Below are 20,168 nucleotides of genomic sequence, written 5' to 3'. Positions count from 1 at the left end.
TCTCTCTCTGTCAAATAAATAAATAAAATCTTTAAAAAATAGTTAATTCTCCACTTCTGAATGGCCTCAGTATGCTCTCCTTGCTCAATGGCAACTCGTATGCACAAACTAAAGCCTGCAGATGTTACTTTCCACTGCTCTCTAGGTCTGGTAAAACATTTTGTTTCTCTTTTTAAGAAAAAAAAATCAGAACTCATTATAGTAAAGAGCTCAATGCACACACAAGATTTGGTATAGTTTCTCAAATAACTAATGAATAGATAGATACTCTTATAGTAAGCCCTAGTTTTAATTAAAATAATACTCCATGGCTTCTTCATGAAATATGATGGGCCTTGAGCTCTCTTGCAAGAGTGGTAGGTAGTAGCTATTTTCTGGGAAATGAAATGTGCTGGGTCAGGCTGCACAGACCGGAATGGCAGGATAACAATGCAGGAGAAGATTGAGACAAAAGATGATAACTGGGGGCCAGACTTCCTTTGATCCATTCATTCTTTCAACGAATCCATATTGAAGGCTGACTACAGCTCTAGTGTTGCTAGACATAGGGATACATTGATGAAAAAAACTGAGAAGGAACCTTCCCTCATGGCGCTTGCATCATTGGAGACAAAACAAGGACGCAGAAACTAAGTACAGAGCAGGGAAACAAAGAGCTGAGTTAGAGTATAATGATAGAAGAGGGTGCAGCTGGAGAAGGCAGCCCTAGGCCACGTGGGCAGGCCTCTCCTTGGAGCCTTGAGACTGAATAGAAGACAGACAACTGCAGAGGAAAATGTCTGCTCCAGAGGGACACTGCACACTGTGTTAAAGCTCCCCACATCAAGAGGGATTTGCTGACTCTCCTTTTGTTTGAATATTCTCAGAGGATTAGGGAATAGTCCATCCTACTTCATCTACCTTCACTGCCCTTCCATTCGCTGAGAAAAATGAGGTTTCAACAAAAGGCTTTAAAATTTGGCTCTTTTCCTTGCACTTGCGGAGTTTCCCTGTGTTTCCTTGGACCTTATTTACACTATCCACTTCACAAAATGTTGGGCAGATTAAGCAAAACCATGGTTATGAATATGCACTGAGTATCACACTTTCTTCATTAATGCAGGCATTATAATTAAAAGAAAATATGACTCATGCCATGGTGATGTAAAACTATCCCTATTCTTCTCTGCAAAAGGGAGAAGAAACAGTTGAACAGTCTTTGAAGTGAGACAGATATGGTTCTAAATTTCAGATCTCTTACTTCTTGCTGTGTGCCTTGGGAAAATTACTTAATTTCTGAGCCTCAGTATACTCATAGATACATTAAAGCTAACTCTCTGTGCATTATTATTGGAATAATATTGTGCATATTTACCACCTGGTGGAAAGAAAAATAGTTATAATCATCATCACCAACACCACTACCACCATTAACATTTAAGAATCTATTGTCGATGTGATCAATTCTCTCACTGAATCTCAGTTCAGCATCCAAACCTAATGTTTTATCTGGCATTCCCCAAATCACTCTCTGCTCACCATAGTTTTCTTCTCATTGTCTTCCACCTTGCCTCTGGATTTGCCCACACTGCTTGAACAACCTTTTCTATTTTCTCTTCACTACAGTTAGACAACTTGTGGAGGTGTACCAGACCATGAAATCAGAGGCTGTGATCATGTCTTATTTGTTTCTTGTTGTATCCTTAACACCTAACACAGAGTCCTGTATTAAGAGCTTAATACAAATATATTAGCTATGATTAAATCCTATAGCTGAAGTTTTCCCTCCCCAAACAAAAATCTTTTCCTAACTGTACAAAACTGCACAAGAATTTATTACCCTGGATTCCCATAAGATTCTTTGACTGAACCACTCATTTTGGAAAATCTGTATATAATACTATCACACAGTTCTCCAGCACAGTTCACTCTCATGGAACAGGCATTATTGGGCAACAGGCTAGGCTCATTCATTAGTCAAGGAATTGATCCTGCACATTGAACCAAAGCAATTCAAATAATGACAACTAATTGTATGTTGTAGCCTGATGAGTTCTCTCACAATGATTAACAGTATGAATAAATCCTTATACTTTAGGTGTCTACTACATACTGTTCACTAATTGGTTACTACATGTAACTCAAACCTTGTATTTCCAACATGACTGTGAGACACAGGAAAGTATCTTGGTACTGGGTACCTAATAAACTCTTAAGACTCGCCTGTCTCCCATAAATTATAGACAAATAATTTTCCCAACATACTTCTATTTTCTATTGAAATAGAGCATTTGAGGTCATGATGTTCTCTGGAAATCCAGAAATTCCTGAGGCAAATCTAGGTGACACAATTACAGAAGATGCTGCAACTGATTTCCCTCAAGCGTGGTTCTGTTGCTCAAGAATTGTCCCAAGTCTGCCACGTTTAAAGCCAAACTCTTCCCCATTTCACTCGTATGGGTTCTCACTCAGGTTTTAATAGAAAAATGTAAACTAGTAGAGCATAAGCTGATTCCCTCCGGATGCTGCCATGAAAATGGTCTGAATTTCCCATTACTTTTCCTATTAAAATAGAATCAAAAGCAAAGCCATGCCAAACCTTAGCACATACTTAGTATATAGAAACTATTACAGAAACATTCCCAAAATAATATTTCTGGCAAAACAATTTAAAAGCTAATTGAAATGAAAGTTGCTTCTAATTCATTTATATTACTAGCACTTAGAAATAATATTTGTGGGTGCTCTTTTAAAGTCAGAGTTCATTTTATTATGACTTCACATATAATAAAGTTATAGGCAAGACCAAAAGAGTACACTGACAAGGATCTTTGGTAAAAGAAAAAAAAATAGAAACAGGAATAATAAATAAAATCATGATAGCAAAAGAGCATATTTAATCTTCATTATGTAAGGTTATATACGTGATTAGTCAAGGATGTATTGGCTTTCTAAAACTAAAATCTTCATTTTAAAATTTATCATCTTCTTTTAAAAATATAAAATCGTAAGTGAAAAAACAAAACAAGACAACCAAGCAAAACCCTCACTAGCCCAAACAGCAAAGGTTTATGATGAGATATATATACAAACTCATGCTACATGTATGTAAGCTACTTAAAAATTGATCATCGGTAGGATTTTGCTGGAAGTGAGCTTGTTACTGTGAATAATAACACTATTTCCATAACTTGCAAGGCATAATAAATGAATCACAGACACACAAAAATAATGTAAATAGTGGTAACATAATTAGTCATTGGGCCTTTCATTGTAATAAGCCTAGGTGTGCTTCCAACTGTTGTTAAAGTTATTGGCATTTGCGGTCTCTTGGAAAAAAACAGTTCCAAAGAACTCGAAAGGGAATGAATTTTAGTTCAGCGCAGCATGCTCCTTGCAGAAGCGAATGGCTCTGACGGCCTCCTGCTCAGCTGCCCTGTGAGCGAACTCTGTTAAAATGTATTGGTATTCTAGAAAGAATAAGTTCACCTCAAACAATGTCTTTCCTTGATTTCCAAGACAACGGTAATTTCCTATAAGTTAAAAATCACCATGAGCAGAATACTAACATTTCTCACTCCGTTATAATTTACTATCCCCATGTGAACATGCATTCACATTTTAGATACTTTCAAATTATAATGTTGAAAATAAATTAAAAAAACATCAGTCAGAGAAGCCACCATATTATAGCCTCTTGAAAATCATGGATTGAAATGCTCTAATGATACAATTATAATTTAATATTAGTATAAAAGGTATTATTTCCTTATTTTTTTCCTCCACCAATTGCTATGATTTATTGCTAACATTGATAAGAACCGGACACTAGAATATTTATCAACCATACTAAACTTAGTGTATTTTTAAATTGAAGTCACATGAAATCTAACCTGTGAAACAAGGAAAAATAATAAAGGCAACCTCATAGATCGTGGTAAGAGTCAAATGAGATGATGTACATGAGATTGCTTTGTAAATTTTAAGGGTCTGACTATTGTCTTATACTGTGTATCTCTACTGTTTAGGACATTCTTTCCATGTTGCCTTTTTATTCCCAGTGTGGTCTTTCATCAAGGAAAAGTTAAAGACTCTTTTTCAGTTCCATAATTCTGTAAAATATGCTCATGTAATTAAAAACTTTAGATACATAAAAGAGACAGAGAGAGAGAGTGGTGGATGGATGGATGGATGGATGGACGGATGGATGGACAGACAGGTAGATAGGTAGACAGAAGGATGGATAGATAGCATATATGGTCTTTGTGAAATTACTTAACTCCTCTTCCTTCACTTTTATCATACATAAAATGGGACTATAATAGTACCTACCTCATGGTACTGTTGTGAGCATTAAGTTAGTTAATTCTGGCACACAGTAAGAATTCAGTAAGTGTTAATTATTTGTCATAGTAGTTATTTGGCTCTCTAACAGTATGTCACATATTTCCATGTAGTTTTTTACGCATAAACTAAATATAGCCTAATAATGAGAGCTACCAGTTATTAATCACCCTCTATATGAGTCTAAGCATAGATACTTTACATATTGAAAGACATATAATCATGAAAATAATCCTTTAAAGTACTCATTTTAGGTAGCATTCTACATATGAGAAGACCAAGGCTTAAAGCATGTGTTTAAACTGCCCAAGGCCTCAGAGCTGGTAAGTTACAAAGGCAAGAATAGAAACCAGAAGTGATGACAGCAGGATGCCTGCTCTAGCTCAGACGTTTACTCACACAATCTCTGTGGGCCACAGTTTCCCCACCATGGTGGAATTTAAAGTCCATACTGTTGTTGTGAAGCTTAAATGATACAATGCATGAAAGTGCTGATCAAACTGTCTCGTACAATATAACTCGATATAAAGTAACTGTCATCATTGTTAGCATTATTACTACTACTATTATTATGTTCTTTTTATCATTATGATCATCATTTTCACCTATCTAGCTCTGTAACACAAGATCTTTCCATGGCACTATGCTATCTCAAATGGGCACATAAATCTACTTATTTTTATGTAGCAGGAATGACACAATAAACTTGGAAGATTTGGTGGTGAACTCATAGTAATGGTCACTAGACCAAAGAATAAGGTTTACTTTCCTTCTCTTAGTATGCACAACTTACTTTTTCTTTGTCTAACACAGTTAATTAAAGTCATCTTATTTTGAGTATAAAAATAAAAATATGTTACTTTCAAATAATATCTTACTCATCTTGGTAAGGTGTTCAGAGTTTAAAAGTAAATTATCATTCAATTTTTGTAATAAACTCCGTGACGTCAAGAATTATCACACTTCTTTAACTTTTTATTATGTGAATTTGTAGACATACAAAAGTAGACAACATAGTACAATAAACCTCCATATATTCACTACCCATCTCCAGCAATGATTAACGCAGGACCAGTTTTGTTTAATCTCTAACCCACCAAGCTCCACCCACCCCCACACCTAGCTCTGTATTATTTGCAGCAGGTAATCCTTCTTTTGATATTTGGGCTACTGAGTTAATGAGTGTTCTCAAGTGATACAGCTAATAAATGACAAAGTTGTTTGAAAACAGATCTCTAAATAGTTCTGTGTTTCATTCTCATTCCATTAGAGGTACCATCTTTATGATATATGTAACATACAGTAAACAATTATATACTTTACTGATTCACATATGGTGCTGGGTGAACACTTACGATACTAGACTGGTATGTGCAGGCATACCTCATTTTATTGTGTTTCACTTTACTGCACTTTGCAGATTTGCATTTTTTACAAATTGAAGGTTTGTGGCAATCTGCATTGAACAAGTCTATTGGCACAATTTTTCCAACAGCGTTTGTTCACTTTGTGTCTCTGTGTCACATTTTGGTAATTCTCACAATATCACCAACTGTTTCATGAGTATTATATTTGTTAAGGCGATCTATGATTAGTAATTATGACTCACTGAAAGCTCAGATGATGGTTAATAGCAATATAGTGTTTTTTTTAATTAAGGTATGTGCATTTTAAAAATATACAACATTTTTGCACACTTAAAAGACCACAGTAGAGTGCAGACAATATTTATATGCATTGAGAAACCAAAGAAATTAATTTGACTTGTTTCATTGAAATATCTGCTTTATTGCAGTGATCTGGAACTGGGCACACAATATCTCTGAGTTATGTCAATATAAATAAGAATCATCTCATGCTCCTACTTAACTAGATAAGCTGAAAATTGACAAACAGATTTTTAGAAAAATGTAATATAAAATAATATAGCTTTATAAGCTACATTTTAAAGTGAATAGGAAAAATAAGTAGTCAATAAGGATTTTTTGAGTGTGTATGTGTATGTAATACTTCTATCCCTATAGAGGAAAGGACAGAAAGTTATACATCAAAATATTAATTATGGTTTCCAACTGGTACTGAGATGTTCAAGGCATGCCTAGATTTCCATAGTATCATACTGATAAGAAAGGCAGTCCTATACTCTTACTGTCTGGGTTTGAATTTTCACCTTCCGTTTGCTAATTGTATAGACTCAAACAAATTACTTAACATATCTGTATTTCTACTTCCTTGTTTTTAATGCAGGAGTAATTGTAGTAGCTACTTAACAGGTTTTTTTGGAAGATTAAATAAATAAAATCATGTAAACTACCTAGGTCTATGAAGGTTAGATGATAATACCACTACTTCTACTACTACCACTACTATACTGGAGTGTATTACTTTATTAATAAGAAAACAATATTTTTCAGAAGTTGAAAATGAGGAGGATGGTTAAGCTCCAAGATGGTGGCATAGGAAGACCCTGAACTCACCTCTCACAGACACACCAAATCTATGGCTATATATGGAATAATTCCCCCTGAAAAATAACTGAAAACTAGCTGAACAGCTTACTCCACAACAAAGGATAAAAGAATCACATTGGGGCACTTGGGTGGCTCAGTTGGTTAAGCATCTGCCTTCAGCTCAGGTCATGATCTCAGGGTCCTGGGACTGAGCCCCATGTTGGGTTCCCTGCTCAGTGGGGAGCCTGCTTCTCCTTCTCTCTCTGCCTTTCCCCTGACTTGTGCTCAATCTCTCACTTGCTCTATCTCAAATAAATAAGAAAAATAAAATCTTAAAAAAAAAGAATCACATTAGGTAGGTGGGAGGCATACATGGTTTCACTAAAAACCCCACCTTTCTGCAGTGACACAAAATAGTGAAGGATCTCACAGGTGCAGAGCTTCTCGATAAAGAGTGAGGATTTTGTGCCCCATGTCAGGCACCCCAACCCTTGGGGCATGCACCTGAGACACAAGTTCCTCAAAATGTCTAGGTCTGGAAACCAACAGGGATTATGTCAAGAGGACCTAGGGGATTGTGGGGATCTGAGATACTCCTTTTGAGGGGTTTGCGAATGAACTCATTCATCCAGGGATCCAGAGCAAAGGCAGAAGTTTGAGAGGTGACTGGATTATATGGAAGGATATTCATTTGCTAATCCTAACACATCTGCCAGAAGAACAGGAACCAGTTGGGACATTTTTCAGAAAAGGAGGCACCAACTAGCACCATTTTTGTACTCTCCTTCTACCTTGCTAGGATGAGGAGGTGTAAATGGAAACAGCCTCACTAAAGCTGGTGATGAACCCTACCCGCTATGCTAATTTCTGGTCTCGCCAGAGCTATAGGTGTGCCCTGCCCCCAGCACTCATCCCAGGTCTTCTGATAGCCATAGGTATGCCACATCCCCAGTGTTCTTCCTTTGCACCTCTAAAACTACAGACCTGCCCCGCCCTCAACACTCTCCCACATCTTTGCTAAAGCTGGCAGGTGAGCAAACCCTCAGAAACAACTCTCTGAGATTGCCTGCCTCTGGTGACCAAAGGGACTTGCATTCCTAGCACTTACAGAACTATAACAATCAGAAAGATAGTTTAGGGCGGGCTACCACCCCCACAGTACCGCACAGACAACAGACTAAAACATATGCCCAGTCTGCCTGTGAAAAAGGCCCATTTACTTGTCCTGGAGCTTCATTCAATCTGAGGGAGAGCCTTCAGGTTTACCATACATCTACAGATGTGCCTCAGGAAATGTAGGCTGGGAAACACCATCTTTGTGCTCTCCCTTGTTCTTGACACAGTTCACTGGTACCTCCCGGGAAGGAGCATACACACTAGTCTGAAGATCTTATTCAACTGTCATCATGAGGACACCTCCAGATCTCCTGGTCTAAAGGACAGCAGGGCTTAGAACTGTGGTCCCACAGGTCTCTATATATTTACATACATTAAAAGCTGTTGCCTGAGAATCTGGCTTTCAGTAAGCCTTAAACTAAGAGCTAACTGAGATCATTTCCTTTGGAACACTGACAAAAGTCTTGGCACACCCTCAACAATTGGGACCTATCAATAATATATCAGGTTACTTAGACAATCACAAAGGTTCAAGACACAACCAAGAGCTAGGGCAAGGTTGAGTGATAAGTTTCATTTCCTACACAAGGCCACTATTTCCTGAGTAGGAGAGGTAGCTATTTTACTTAATACATAGAAAGAAACACAGGGAGTCAAGCAAAATGGGGGAAACAAAGGAATACGTTCCAAATAAAAGACCAAGAGAAAGCCTCAGAAAAAGACCTTAATGAAATGGAGATAAATAATCTGTCTGATAAAGAGTTCAAAGTAAAGGTCATAAAGCTCACCAAACTCAGAAGCATAATGGGTGAATACAGTGAGAACTTCAACAGATAGAAAATACAATGCAACAAATAAAAGTCACAGAGCTGAAGAAAACAGTAACTGAATTAAAGTAAACAAACAAACAACACTACAGTGGTTCAACAGCAGACTAGATGAAGCAGAAGAATGGATCAGTGACCTGGAAGACAGGGAAGTGAAACTCACCCAAACAGAACAGCAAAAAGAAAAAAAAAAGAGTTTAAAAAGTAAAGATAGGTTAAAAGACCCATAAGACAATGTTAAGCAGAATAACATTTGCATTATAGGGGTCCCAGGAGGGGAAGGGGTGAGGCAGAAAACTTATTTGAAGAAATAACTGCTGAAATTTCCCTAATCTGGGGAAAGAAACAAATATCTAGATCTAGGAAAACCAGAGAATTACATATCACATGAACCCAGGGATCCACACCAAAACACATTAAAACTAAAATATCACAAGTTAAAGATAAATGAAGAATCATAAAAGCAGCAAGAAAAAAAAATCTGTTATGTGCAAGGGAACCCAATAAGATTATCAGCTGATTTTTTAGCAGAAACTGCAGGCCAGAAGGAAGTGTAATGATATATTCTGAGTGATGAAAGGAAAAACAAAAAACAAAAAACAAAAAACTCCCAACGAAGAATCCTCTCCCTGCAAGGGTATCATTCAGAATTAAAGGAGAGAGAGAATTTTCCAGACAAGCAAAAGCTAAAGGAGTTCATCACCATTAAACCAGCCTTAAAGAAGAAATGTTAACTTCTTTAAGCGGAAAAGAAAAGACACTCACTAATAATAAGAAAACATATCAAAGTAAAAATCTCAGTGGTAGAGGTGAATATACAGTAAAGTAATGGATTAATCACTTATAAAGCTAGTATGGAGGTTAAAAGATAAAAGCAGTAAAATTAACTATAATAATTAGTTAAGGGATACACAAAAGAAAAAGAACAAAGCCAAAAGGTGGTGGAAGGAAAAAAAATAATAAAAATCAGAATGGAAATAAGTGAAATAGAGACTAAAAAGGAAATAGAAAATATCAATGAAACTAAGACCTCTTTGAAAGGATAAACAAAATCAACAAATCTTTAGCCAGATTCACCATGAAAAAAAGAGAAAAGACTCAAAAAAATAAAACATAAATAAAAAGTAGAAGTTGTAACTGATACCACAGAAATATAAAGACTCATAAGAGACTACTATGAACAATTATAAGCCAATAAATTTGACAACATAGAAGAAATAGATAAATTCCTAGAAGCATACAATCTGCCCAAAACTAAATCAGGAAGAAACAGAAAACCTGAATAGACCAATTACTAGTAGGAGATTAAATCAGCATTCAATCTCCAAAGTGCAGGACCAAATAGCTTCACTGGTGAATTCTACCAAACATTCAAAGAAGATTTAAGACACCTATCCTTCTCAAGCCCTTTAAAAAAAATTAAAGAGGAGGGAACACTTCCAAACTCATTTTTTGATTCAAACAGACAGGGACACCACAAAAAAAAGAAATTTACATGCCCTATGGTGAACATGGAAATAAAAACCCTCAGCTAATACTAGCAAACTGAGTTCAACAATATATTATGAATATCATACATTATGATAAGGTGGGATTACTCCAGGGATGTGCTGGAAGTTCAACATTCACAAATCAATCAACGTGATACACCACATTAACAAAATTTAAGATAAAAATCACATGATCATCTCAATAGATGCAGGAAAAAAACATCTGATGAAATTCAACATAAGTTTATGATAAAAACAGTTAGCAAAGTAAGTATATAGGGGTTGTACCTCAACATAATAAATGTCATATATGGTAACCCTCAGCTAACATCACACTCAATGGTGAAAAGCTTTTCCTCTAAGATCAGTAACAAGGGTGTCTACTCTCACCATTTTTTTCAACATAGTATCAGAAATCCTAGCTATGGCAATTAGGCAAAAAATTAAAAAAAAATAAAAAGCATACATGGTAGAAAAGAAGTAAAACTGTACTATTTGCAGGTGACACAGTACTGTATATAGAAAACCCTGAAGTCTCCACCAAAAAACTGTTAGAACTAATAAATAAATTCACTGAGGTTGCAAGATAGAAAATCAATACATAGAATTCGGTTGTATTTTTATACACTAATAACAAACTATGAGAAAGAGAGACAAAGAAAACAATTCCATTTACAGTGGCATCTAAAAAAATACCTATTAATAAATTTAACCAAGGAGGGGAAAGACTTGTACACAAAAAGATATTAAGACATTGATGAAAGAAATTGAAAACAACACAAATAAATGGAAAGGTATTCCATGCTCATAGATTGGAAGAATAAGTATTGTTAAAATGTCCACACTACCCAAAGCAATCCACAGGTTCAATGCAATCCCTATCAAAATTCCAATGACATTTTTTGCAGAACTAAAACAAATCTAAAATTTGTAGGGAGCCTCAAAAGAGCCTGAATAGTCAAACAATCTTGAGAAAGAACAAAGCTGGAGGTATCGTACTCCCTGATTTCAAACTATACTACTAAGCTATAGTAAGAAAGAAAAGTATGATATTGGCATAAAAGCAGACATATAGATCAACGGAACAGGATAGAGAGCCAAGAAACAGACCCACACAAACATGGTCAATTACTTTATGACAAAGGAGGCAAGAATAAACATTGAAGAAAGTACAGTCTCTTCAATAAATGGTGCTGGGATAAATAGACATATGCAAAATAATGAAATTGGACTAGTATCTTACACCAACACAAAAATTAACTCAAAATGGATTAAACTTGAATATAAGACCTGAAGCCATAAAGCTCCTAGAAGAAAACATAGGTGGTAAACTCCTTCACATTGTTCTTGGAATTGAAATTTTGGATCTGACTCCAAAAGCAAAGGTGACAAAAGCTAAAATGACAAGTGGGACTACATCAAACTAAAAAGCTTCTGCATAGGGGCGCCTGGGTGGCACAGCGGTTAAGTGTCTGCCTTCGGCTCAGGGCGTGATCCCGGCGATCTGGGATCGAGCCCCACATCAGGCTCTTCTGCTATGAGCCTGCTTCTTCCTCTCCCACTCCCCCTGCTTGTGTTCCCTCTCTTGCTGGCTGTCTCTATCTCTGTCGAATAAATAAATAAAATCTTAAAAAAAAAAAGCTTCTGCATAGTATATGAAACCATCAATAAAACAAAAAGGCAACCTACTGAATGGAAAAAAGTATATTTGCAAATCATATCTGATGAGGTGTTAATACTCAAAAAACATAAAGAACTCAACTCAGTAGCAAATAAAATACAATCAGATGAACATTTTTTAAATGGGCAGAAGATCTAATCAGATATTTTTCCACAGAAGATATATAGATGGTCAATAGGCACATGAGAAGATTATCAAAATAACAAGAAATAACAAGTGTTGGAGAGGAAGGGGTGAAAAGAGAACCCTTGTGCACTACTGGTGGGAATGTAAATTGGTGTAGCCACTGTGGAGAACAATATGGAAGTTCCTCAAAAAAATTAAAATGGAATTACCATATGATTCAGCAATTCCACTTTTGGGTATTTATCCAAAGAGAATTAAAACACAAATGTGAAAATATGCACTCCTATATTCATTGCAGCATTATTTATAATAGCCAAGTTATGAAAACAACCTAAGTATCCACTGATGGATGCATGGATAAAGAAGATGTGTGTGTGTGGGTGTGTGGGTGTGTGTGTAACAGAATATGACTCAGCCATTAAAAAAAGAATGAAATCCTGCCATTGCCACAATGTGGATGGACTGTGAGGGTATTATGCTAAGTGAAATGAATCAAACAGAGAGAGAAATATGTTATGATGTCACTTATATGTGGAATCTAAAAAACAAACTATACAAAACAAAACAAAACTCAGATGCAGAGAACAGGTTGGTATTATCAGAGGGGAAGGGGTTTAGAGGGTGGCAGAAGGGTGAAGAGGGTCAATTGTATGGTGACAGATGGTAACTAGACTTACTGTGGTGATCACTTTGTAGTATAAACAAATATTGAATTATTATGATATATACCTGAAACTAATATAATGTTATATACTAATTTTGCCTCAATTAAAAAAAAAGAAAATTAGGAGGATTAAAACTTATTAAAATATTTTGAAAATTAATTTTAAGTTTATTATTATATTAATTGATAGTATCTTGAAATTGTTCATATCACTTCCATTAAACTTGAGAGATATAAATAAATGTAAGATCCTACCTAACTCAATTCAGGGCTGACTTGTGAAGTGACATACCAACAGGGCAGAATGATGTGTTTTGTTTTATTTTTCCAGAATATCCTCCTTTTGATGAAAAATATTATTTTAAAAGATGATGTGATAATTCTTCTTTACACAGGCAGCCAACAGAACTTTCATAAATACAATATAAATGTCTACAAAATGAAGTAGGAATTAATCTTTTTAGAAATACGATAGCTAAATATAGTTTCTAGCTGTATATTTTTAAATAAACTTCATATATACTAGTAGTGCTACCGTGTACTCATTTGAATGCTTGTGAAGACTTCTCTTCAGAAGTTAATAACTTTTCTAAAATAAGTCAAATCATGCAATTTGATGAATATAAATTGCAGCAATTTTACCACTGCTAAAAGAGTTTCTGAGCATTATAGAAATAAGAAGAGTTCACTTGGCTACTCTTCACACTGAATACTTTATCTGATGTGGTTAAAATAATAAAGTGACAAATTGATACGCATTTTATTTTACACTGCTTTTAAAAAAGAGGTCTTAATTCTTACTAAAAACAACAGATTATGAAATTAACAAAAGGCAGCTAAGGCTAAATACATTTCAAGCAAAATGCCATTCATCTTTGTTAAAGTGATCTGCTGAGTCTAGCAGAAATGTCTTCATTTTCTCTTGATGAGCCAAAGCTAAAAGGGATGCACAGAGCCAACAGTCAGGCTTCTAGTGAGGCTCCAGTCAGTTGCTTTTTCCTCTATGGTTCAAGCTTCATTGGCTATATCAATACCTCTTGGATTTTGCATAGTAGTTTTACCTTTTAACCGAATATCAATATAACTATGTAGTTTATCTTAGACACCCCCAAAAGTATCAATAATAAAACGTAATATTTGATGAGCATGAGAAATCGCCAAATGTGAGTCTCAGCAGTTTTCAAGTATCAATTTATTAGTACTCATATCTACTCTGGGGTAGGCAGCATTCCTGTGCCCATTTTACAGATGAAGAAACTGTGGCCCAGTGAAGTCAATAGCATCTCAGGTGTACAGATATTCAGTATCCATTAACTATAATATTCTGATTCTGCTATAAATATAATATGCCAGGAAATAAGCATGCAATAGGTACTTGTTGGCTAAAGGTTGAATAATGAATTGCGATAGACTCTAATACTGAAAGACAAGGATTATGGACCCCAAAAGATTAGGCTTGGTCTCATATTGGCCACTTATTGAGAGAGTTTGGACATTTTTACCAATAAATTTCATATTCAGAGGATATCTTAGTTCACGTTTCCTAAAGGGAGATTCTTAGATCAGGTTTCATGTAAAAATGATATACTAGGACACGTATGCAAGAAGCAATGGTAAGACACTAGAAAAGTGGAATTGGGAAGGAAAAGAGGCCAACCATGTGTGTGGCATAAATGCTCAGGGTGACAGTGTAGGTCATACTTCGGAACTTCCCAGTTGGAGAAATTCACAAAAGCTCAAGTATTTATGCCTCTGCAACCAGCGGTCATTGATTAAGGTCTTTCCACACAGAGATGTAAATTCCAAGACACATTCGGCTCTCCCTTTGAACAGACCAAGTAGGCTCTGGCAGTCTGAGGGCAGCCCTCCAACAAAGAGATGCAGGTGCTGGCTGCTGGGAGTGAAATCACACCAGGAAAATATTAAATGGGTGTGAAGGGATATAAGTGGAGCACCAACAGCATCATCTACAGAGAATTTATTTCTTCATTTGATTATAAAAATAATATCGAGGGCTGTTGTGAGGATAAAACACAGTGATATGTGCATAGCACTTAGCTTGGGAATGGACACACAGCAACACTCAATTGGTGATGGCAATTATTTGCAGCACTCTGTTGCGAGGATGGGAAGAAGCACTGTGACGGACTAACACAGTGTCCATTACATGACAACTAAAGGCGACCATCACCAATTATTTTTCCTATTGCCGTCACTAGTGATGCTGGTGGTATAATACCTAACTTAGGATGTTACTGCTCTATTTAACTCCAAAGCCTAGGAAATGCTTGGATACCTAGCACTATTTGTAAGGGTGCCATCTCAGGATCTGAGCACCATAGAAGAGGCAGCATTCCTCACCAGCTTTATAGCTACAATGGTATTGGGCAAGAATCTCAAAAGAACAAAGGGCAGCACCTTTTAGTTATTAAATGTAAGATGCTATAGTTATTGATAATAGTGATAAGAATAATGAGAGCAGAAAGGAAGTTTCTGACTTCCCTCATGATCCCCCTTTTTACTGATATTCCTTTCAAAGTCAGTGATAAGGGCAGTCAATCACTGTCTTGTGGTACCATGAATATGAGCGCTTGTTCTTTTTTTTTTTAAAGATTAACTGATTGATTGATTGATTGACTGATTGATTGATTGATTTAAGCGTGGGGGGCAGAGGGAGAGGGAAAGAATCTCCAGCAGATACCCTACTGTACATGGAGTCCAATGCGGGGCTCAATCTCACAACCCTGATACCATGACCCTGAGATCATGACCTGAGCTGAAATCAACAGCTGGATGCTTAACTGACTAAGCCACCCAGGCACCCTTATGAGCATTTGTTCTAAACATCTTTAGATGAGAAAAGTCAATCCCAAGGAAAGCTGCTAAGGAGAAGGATAAGAAAAGTGAACTATACCGGGTCTAAACGAACTTGCTGCATCCCCTCATCTCTGGATGGAAATTTAGGCTTGAATGAAAATGGATGGAGAAGTACATACTACCTAAATGCTAACATCAGGGGAGGGGATACAGAGAATATGAAAGCTTTCTGTATGTAATTCCCCCTTGTTTGACTTGTTCCGATGAGTATGTGTTACAACTGTACTTTTTTATTAAGATAGAAAAAAGTATAAAAAAACATTGAGGTTAATTTAGAACAGATAAAACAGCTGAAGAGAGGTTGTATATCTTAAAACGATATTTTGATTAAACGAGAAACCAAAAAATCTCAGCCATTGTAAGAAAAGAAAATAGTTTTCTCTCTCCACTGTCCCAAATTAGGAGCGTCCGTAAAATAGCTACGAAAGTGATATGATGACTCTCCCTTCCTCATGGATAAGAGTGGGTTTAGGTGTTCTCTAGTGATTCACTTGTTTATGGACCAGATTATGACACCACCTCCTCTTCATCTCCTATTCCTTCTGTTGCCTCTGCAGGGTGAGGGGCATGGTCAGAGTTCAATGACAAAATGAAAATCATCAAGAGAGTTCCCTCAGCTAGCCCTTTTATAGGTCCTGTCTTCTGTAGGCATTGTTATATAGTCAGGCCATGAAATCAGACTACTCCGTTGAAGAAACACCACGATTCCTCCCTATTATTTATATTTCCATGAGCACAAGCAGCAGGAGTTAGCAATGGGAGTCCTTACCCCACTGTCGTCTCTAGTGGAGATGGTTCTTGAACATCATTCTAAATCTGTGGAGACCTTTATTGATAGGTAATTCAGAGGTACTCACCAACATGACAGTGAGCCAAGGTTTACTTTTTGTTGTTGTTTATTGGCTAGGATGGTTTTACTTTTCCTTCTCTATTTTATTAGGGACCCACTGAGCCTTCACTATGTGCACACCAATATTTCCAGTCTTCAGGAAGAAAATTTTGTGAAGTTAGAAATTATGTGTAATTAATTTTCTCCACCATCTTAAAAGGTGGCTGTTAATTCTGCACTGACAGAGTATCTATAGATGACTGCTTTCTTTATATCTTCGAGATTTTCCCCTCTAAGTCTAATAAGATAGCTGTTTAAACAGACCTGGCCTGTGAGAATACATGCTCTTGTGAACAGGAATGCATGTGCACACATATAACACACAAAACAGTAAATACAATGTTAAATTCAAATTGTTAAGACACTTTAACTTATCTAACAGGAAAAAGAAAGGTTTTCTCTATGGTGTCATCAAAGTTGCTTTAGGATGCATACCACATATAGGCCACACTGAAATGCTCTGTAAGGTAGTTAATATGTTCAATTTGGAAGTAGATAACTGTTAGAAATTGATTTTCTAAAGGCAGAGAGGTTGTGTAAATGTATAATATTCATATTTTGCAAAAGCTGTAACTATTATTTTTAAAAAGACTTGGCTTTCATTAACAAGTTTTCTCCTTCTTATAAATCTAATGATCTTCAGCCTGATCACAATGCTGGACAGTTCCTAAAATAACTTGAGAAAGCAGATGCTCAGGGGCCTTACAGGGTTTTCAGAGAGCAAAAGCCACAGCAAAAGTTCCTGAATCCTGTATTTGCCTCTCCACTTATCTTTTTAAATAACACACCCACAATACGCACACCCACACATACACACATTTTTGTACTCAAATTCAAATATAAGTATGCCCTGCCCTTTCTTTCACTGCCTATAAATTTGTGGTTATTATATTCTCCAGAGAATGAAAGTGCTCTCGGACATTTGTTTAAAGATCATATTAATTACTATCATTTTAAAAGTTAAAAAAAAAATCACAGACTTTTAAATTGAAACATCACAGGGGAAAGAATATATTCTGTAATATTCTGGACAAAATTTTCTACAAATAATGTCTCAAGAATATCCAATGGCTCTGACACATTCACACATAGGAAAGAACTAGAAAATGACTTTAATAAAATTTTTGGACCTTTAAAGTTTAGGTAAACCATTTGCTGTAAATATATTTTGTGAAATCACTTTGAATATGTGCTGGTTCTCCTTTATTCTAGAGCATACAAAGGAAACAATATGAGTTTTAAAATATATTTGTGTGTGTGTATGTCTGTGCAAGTGCATATGTGTGTTAAATGGCATCCTTCCAGTGAAGACAGTCACATTCCTTCTCAGGTTGTTCTTATCAGATGAGTTCCTACATGCATTTTGGAGAAATAACAGATTTCTTGATGATGTCTCTATTTAGGTATTTCAATTGAGAGCAGGAAATATGTAAGAAGAAAGGTATTATTGGAGTGTATTGCTATATTCTTTATTTACATTAGTTCATATTTCCCTTTTTTGTTGTCTGTGCATAGAAAATATCTTTTTAAAATTATTTTTATTAGGGAATATTTAATAATTAAGTAAGCACTCTTAAGGAACACTTTAAAACATTATTTTAGGCCAAATCTTATATAGCTTCCCCACACAATGCAAACATTCCACTCTGGAAGACAATATAGAAGGATAGTCAGGTTTGAAGTAGCATGGAGATTATTGGACCAGAAGCCTTAAATCCTTTTCCAAAAAGCACCAAAATGTTAGCTGTAATCTTAATTACACAAAATTTTAAAAAGGGTCTAAAGAAAAGGAACTGAAACATCTTATTAAATATTGAAATATTTTATAATCCACATTACTACAATCATTTGCATGCAAAAGAAGAGTGTATATTTTAAATTGAATCCTCAATGATTTGATATTTTGTTTTTGGAACTTTACAAGTAAGACTATCCTAAGGAATTCAGAGCTTTCCTCACAAGACCAAAGCAACAGTGCATGAAATTGAACTCAAAAAGAGCCACCATTCTGTGTGACTTCTTGGCTGACACAATTTAGATATTTATAGCTTTACGAATGGGCCACTGGAGAAGAACTTGAAGCTTTCTCTAGCCAGGAAGGATTAATGAACGTGTGCACCTGGTAATTACACCACTCCATCTTCCTGAAAGCCCTCACGCTGCCTCCATGGCAGAAACTATAATGAAAATGCATTGAAAATATCAATCTGCAATTCCACAATTTAATCTAAATAATAAAACTTGGTATCTTTTCTCCCCACACATTCCAGATGTGATAACAACATTGACAGCATTTGAATTTAAAACACAGAATCTGAATGTCAGCCTATTATTGAGCGTGCCTCATTTCCAAAGTAAACCTCATGAGAGGGAAAAAGGAGGTTATAAATATAGCCCCCCAAAATGACAACATTCAAATGTACAACAGACAGCCCATAACTGTTTCCTTTTTATTAAAACACAGCCTACATTATAAATAATGCATTTACTTCAAGGCAGAGGCATTTGCAATGATTAAATCACAACCCAAGTGAATAAAGGTAAAATTGAGAAGTGTAAAGGTATCTTCCAGCTCCAGTTACCTGTTTTGGCTCTCTTTTCTAAACTCTTGCTGGAAGTAAAACCTCACTTAATAACTTTTTCAACTATAAATAAAACATAAATCATTCTATTTTATCATCTAACCACATGGGAATTGCAAAAGTACTTGCAATAAAGAGGTAATGTCATAGTGTCCAACTCAAATACTTTGTTACATGAGAATGACATCTTAAAACTTTAACAAATCAAACTTTTGAAAACTGTATTTTTTCTCAAATAAAACACAACATAGAGGCACAACCTAGTGTTTCTTAATGTTGTGGTGCAAAGAATTTTGACAATCTAAGAAAGGCAGCAATGTATATATAAACTGAGAATGCAGTTTTCAAAAAAAATCAAGGTGCTCCAAACAAAGCAGATTTTTATGATAAAGTTTGATGCTACTCCCACTGAATTTTAATGACTGCTTTAGTAAAGCAGAAAGAGAAAATTTAACGTAAGCATTGATACTAAAAGTTAACTGCTGTCTTAACGCACAAGCACCGAGCCTCCCTTTCGCAGGAGTCTCTTAAAAACACCTTTAAAAGCAGAAGAGGGCACAATCGTTGGAGGAAAAAAAAAATCTCCTGTTACTGTTAAACTCTATTGTTCTTTAGTGGAGTAGAGAAGAAGGAAATGCCCCAGGAGAGGGAAGTGGATATCAAATGCCCCCTCCAGAGGAGCCAAACAAATTGGGTCTAAGAAGGAGACTTCAAAAGCTGGACCACCAGAGCTGCTCAAAGAGCCTTGCATTTGGGCTATTTGCCCTTACTGCTGGTTTTTATGTTTGTGCGTGTGTGTGTGTGTGTGTGTGTGTGTGTGTCCATGTCTGTGTGTGTTTAATTTCCTCTAGAATGATGTGGTTTAACTTGAGAACAGAGAAATAATGGGAGGATGTATTTTGACTGCTTTGATCCCTGGCCCTTTATTCTGCTTCTAACTAGCTATTGCAATATCACTTAATCCGGACCTCGGCATTCCAAGTACAAAAGCATCTCCTCCCACCTACTGCTCACACGCTCCTGCATCAGAATAGAAGACTTACATAGAGGCAGCCAGACCCACGGAAGAGCACTTTCCTCTCAACAGATGTCTTCAGGCTTTTAGGCACATACACACACACACACACACACACACACACACAC

At 36.1% G+C, this 20,168-nt stretch overlaps 1 protein-coding gene across 1 annotated transcript in view; it reads right to left on the bottom strand.

Annotated features, from left to right (window-relative positions):
* Nucleotides 1-20,168, bottom strand: part of DMD (dystrophin) — a 1,667,815-nt gene that overhangs the window by 996,714 nt on the left and 650,933 nt on the right. The window lies entirely within an intron of this gene.

Source organism: Ursus maritimus (genome assembly GCF_017311325.1).
Source record: "Ursus maritimus isolate PB19 chromosome X unlocalized genomic scaffold, ASM1731132v1 scaffold_X1, whole genome shotgun sequence".
Lineage (NCBI taxonomy): Eukaryota > Metazoa > Chordata > Mammalia > Carnivora > Ursidae > Ursus > Ursus maritimus.
This window is presented reverse-complemented; position numbering and strand designations above follow the sequence as displayed.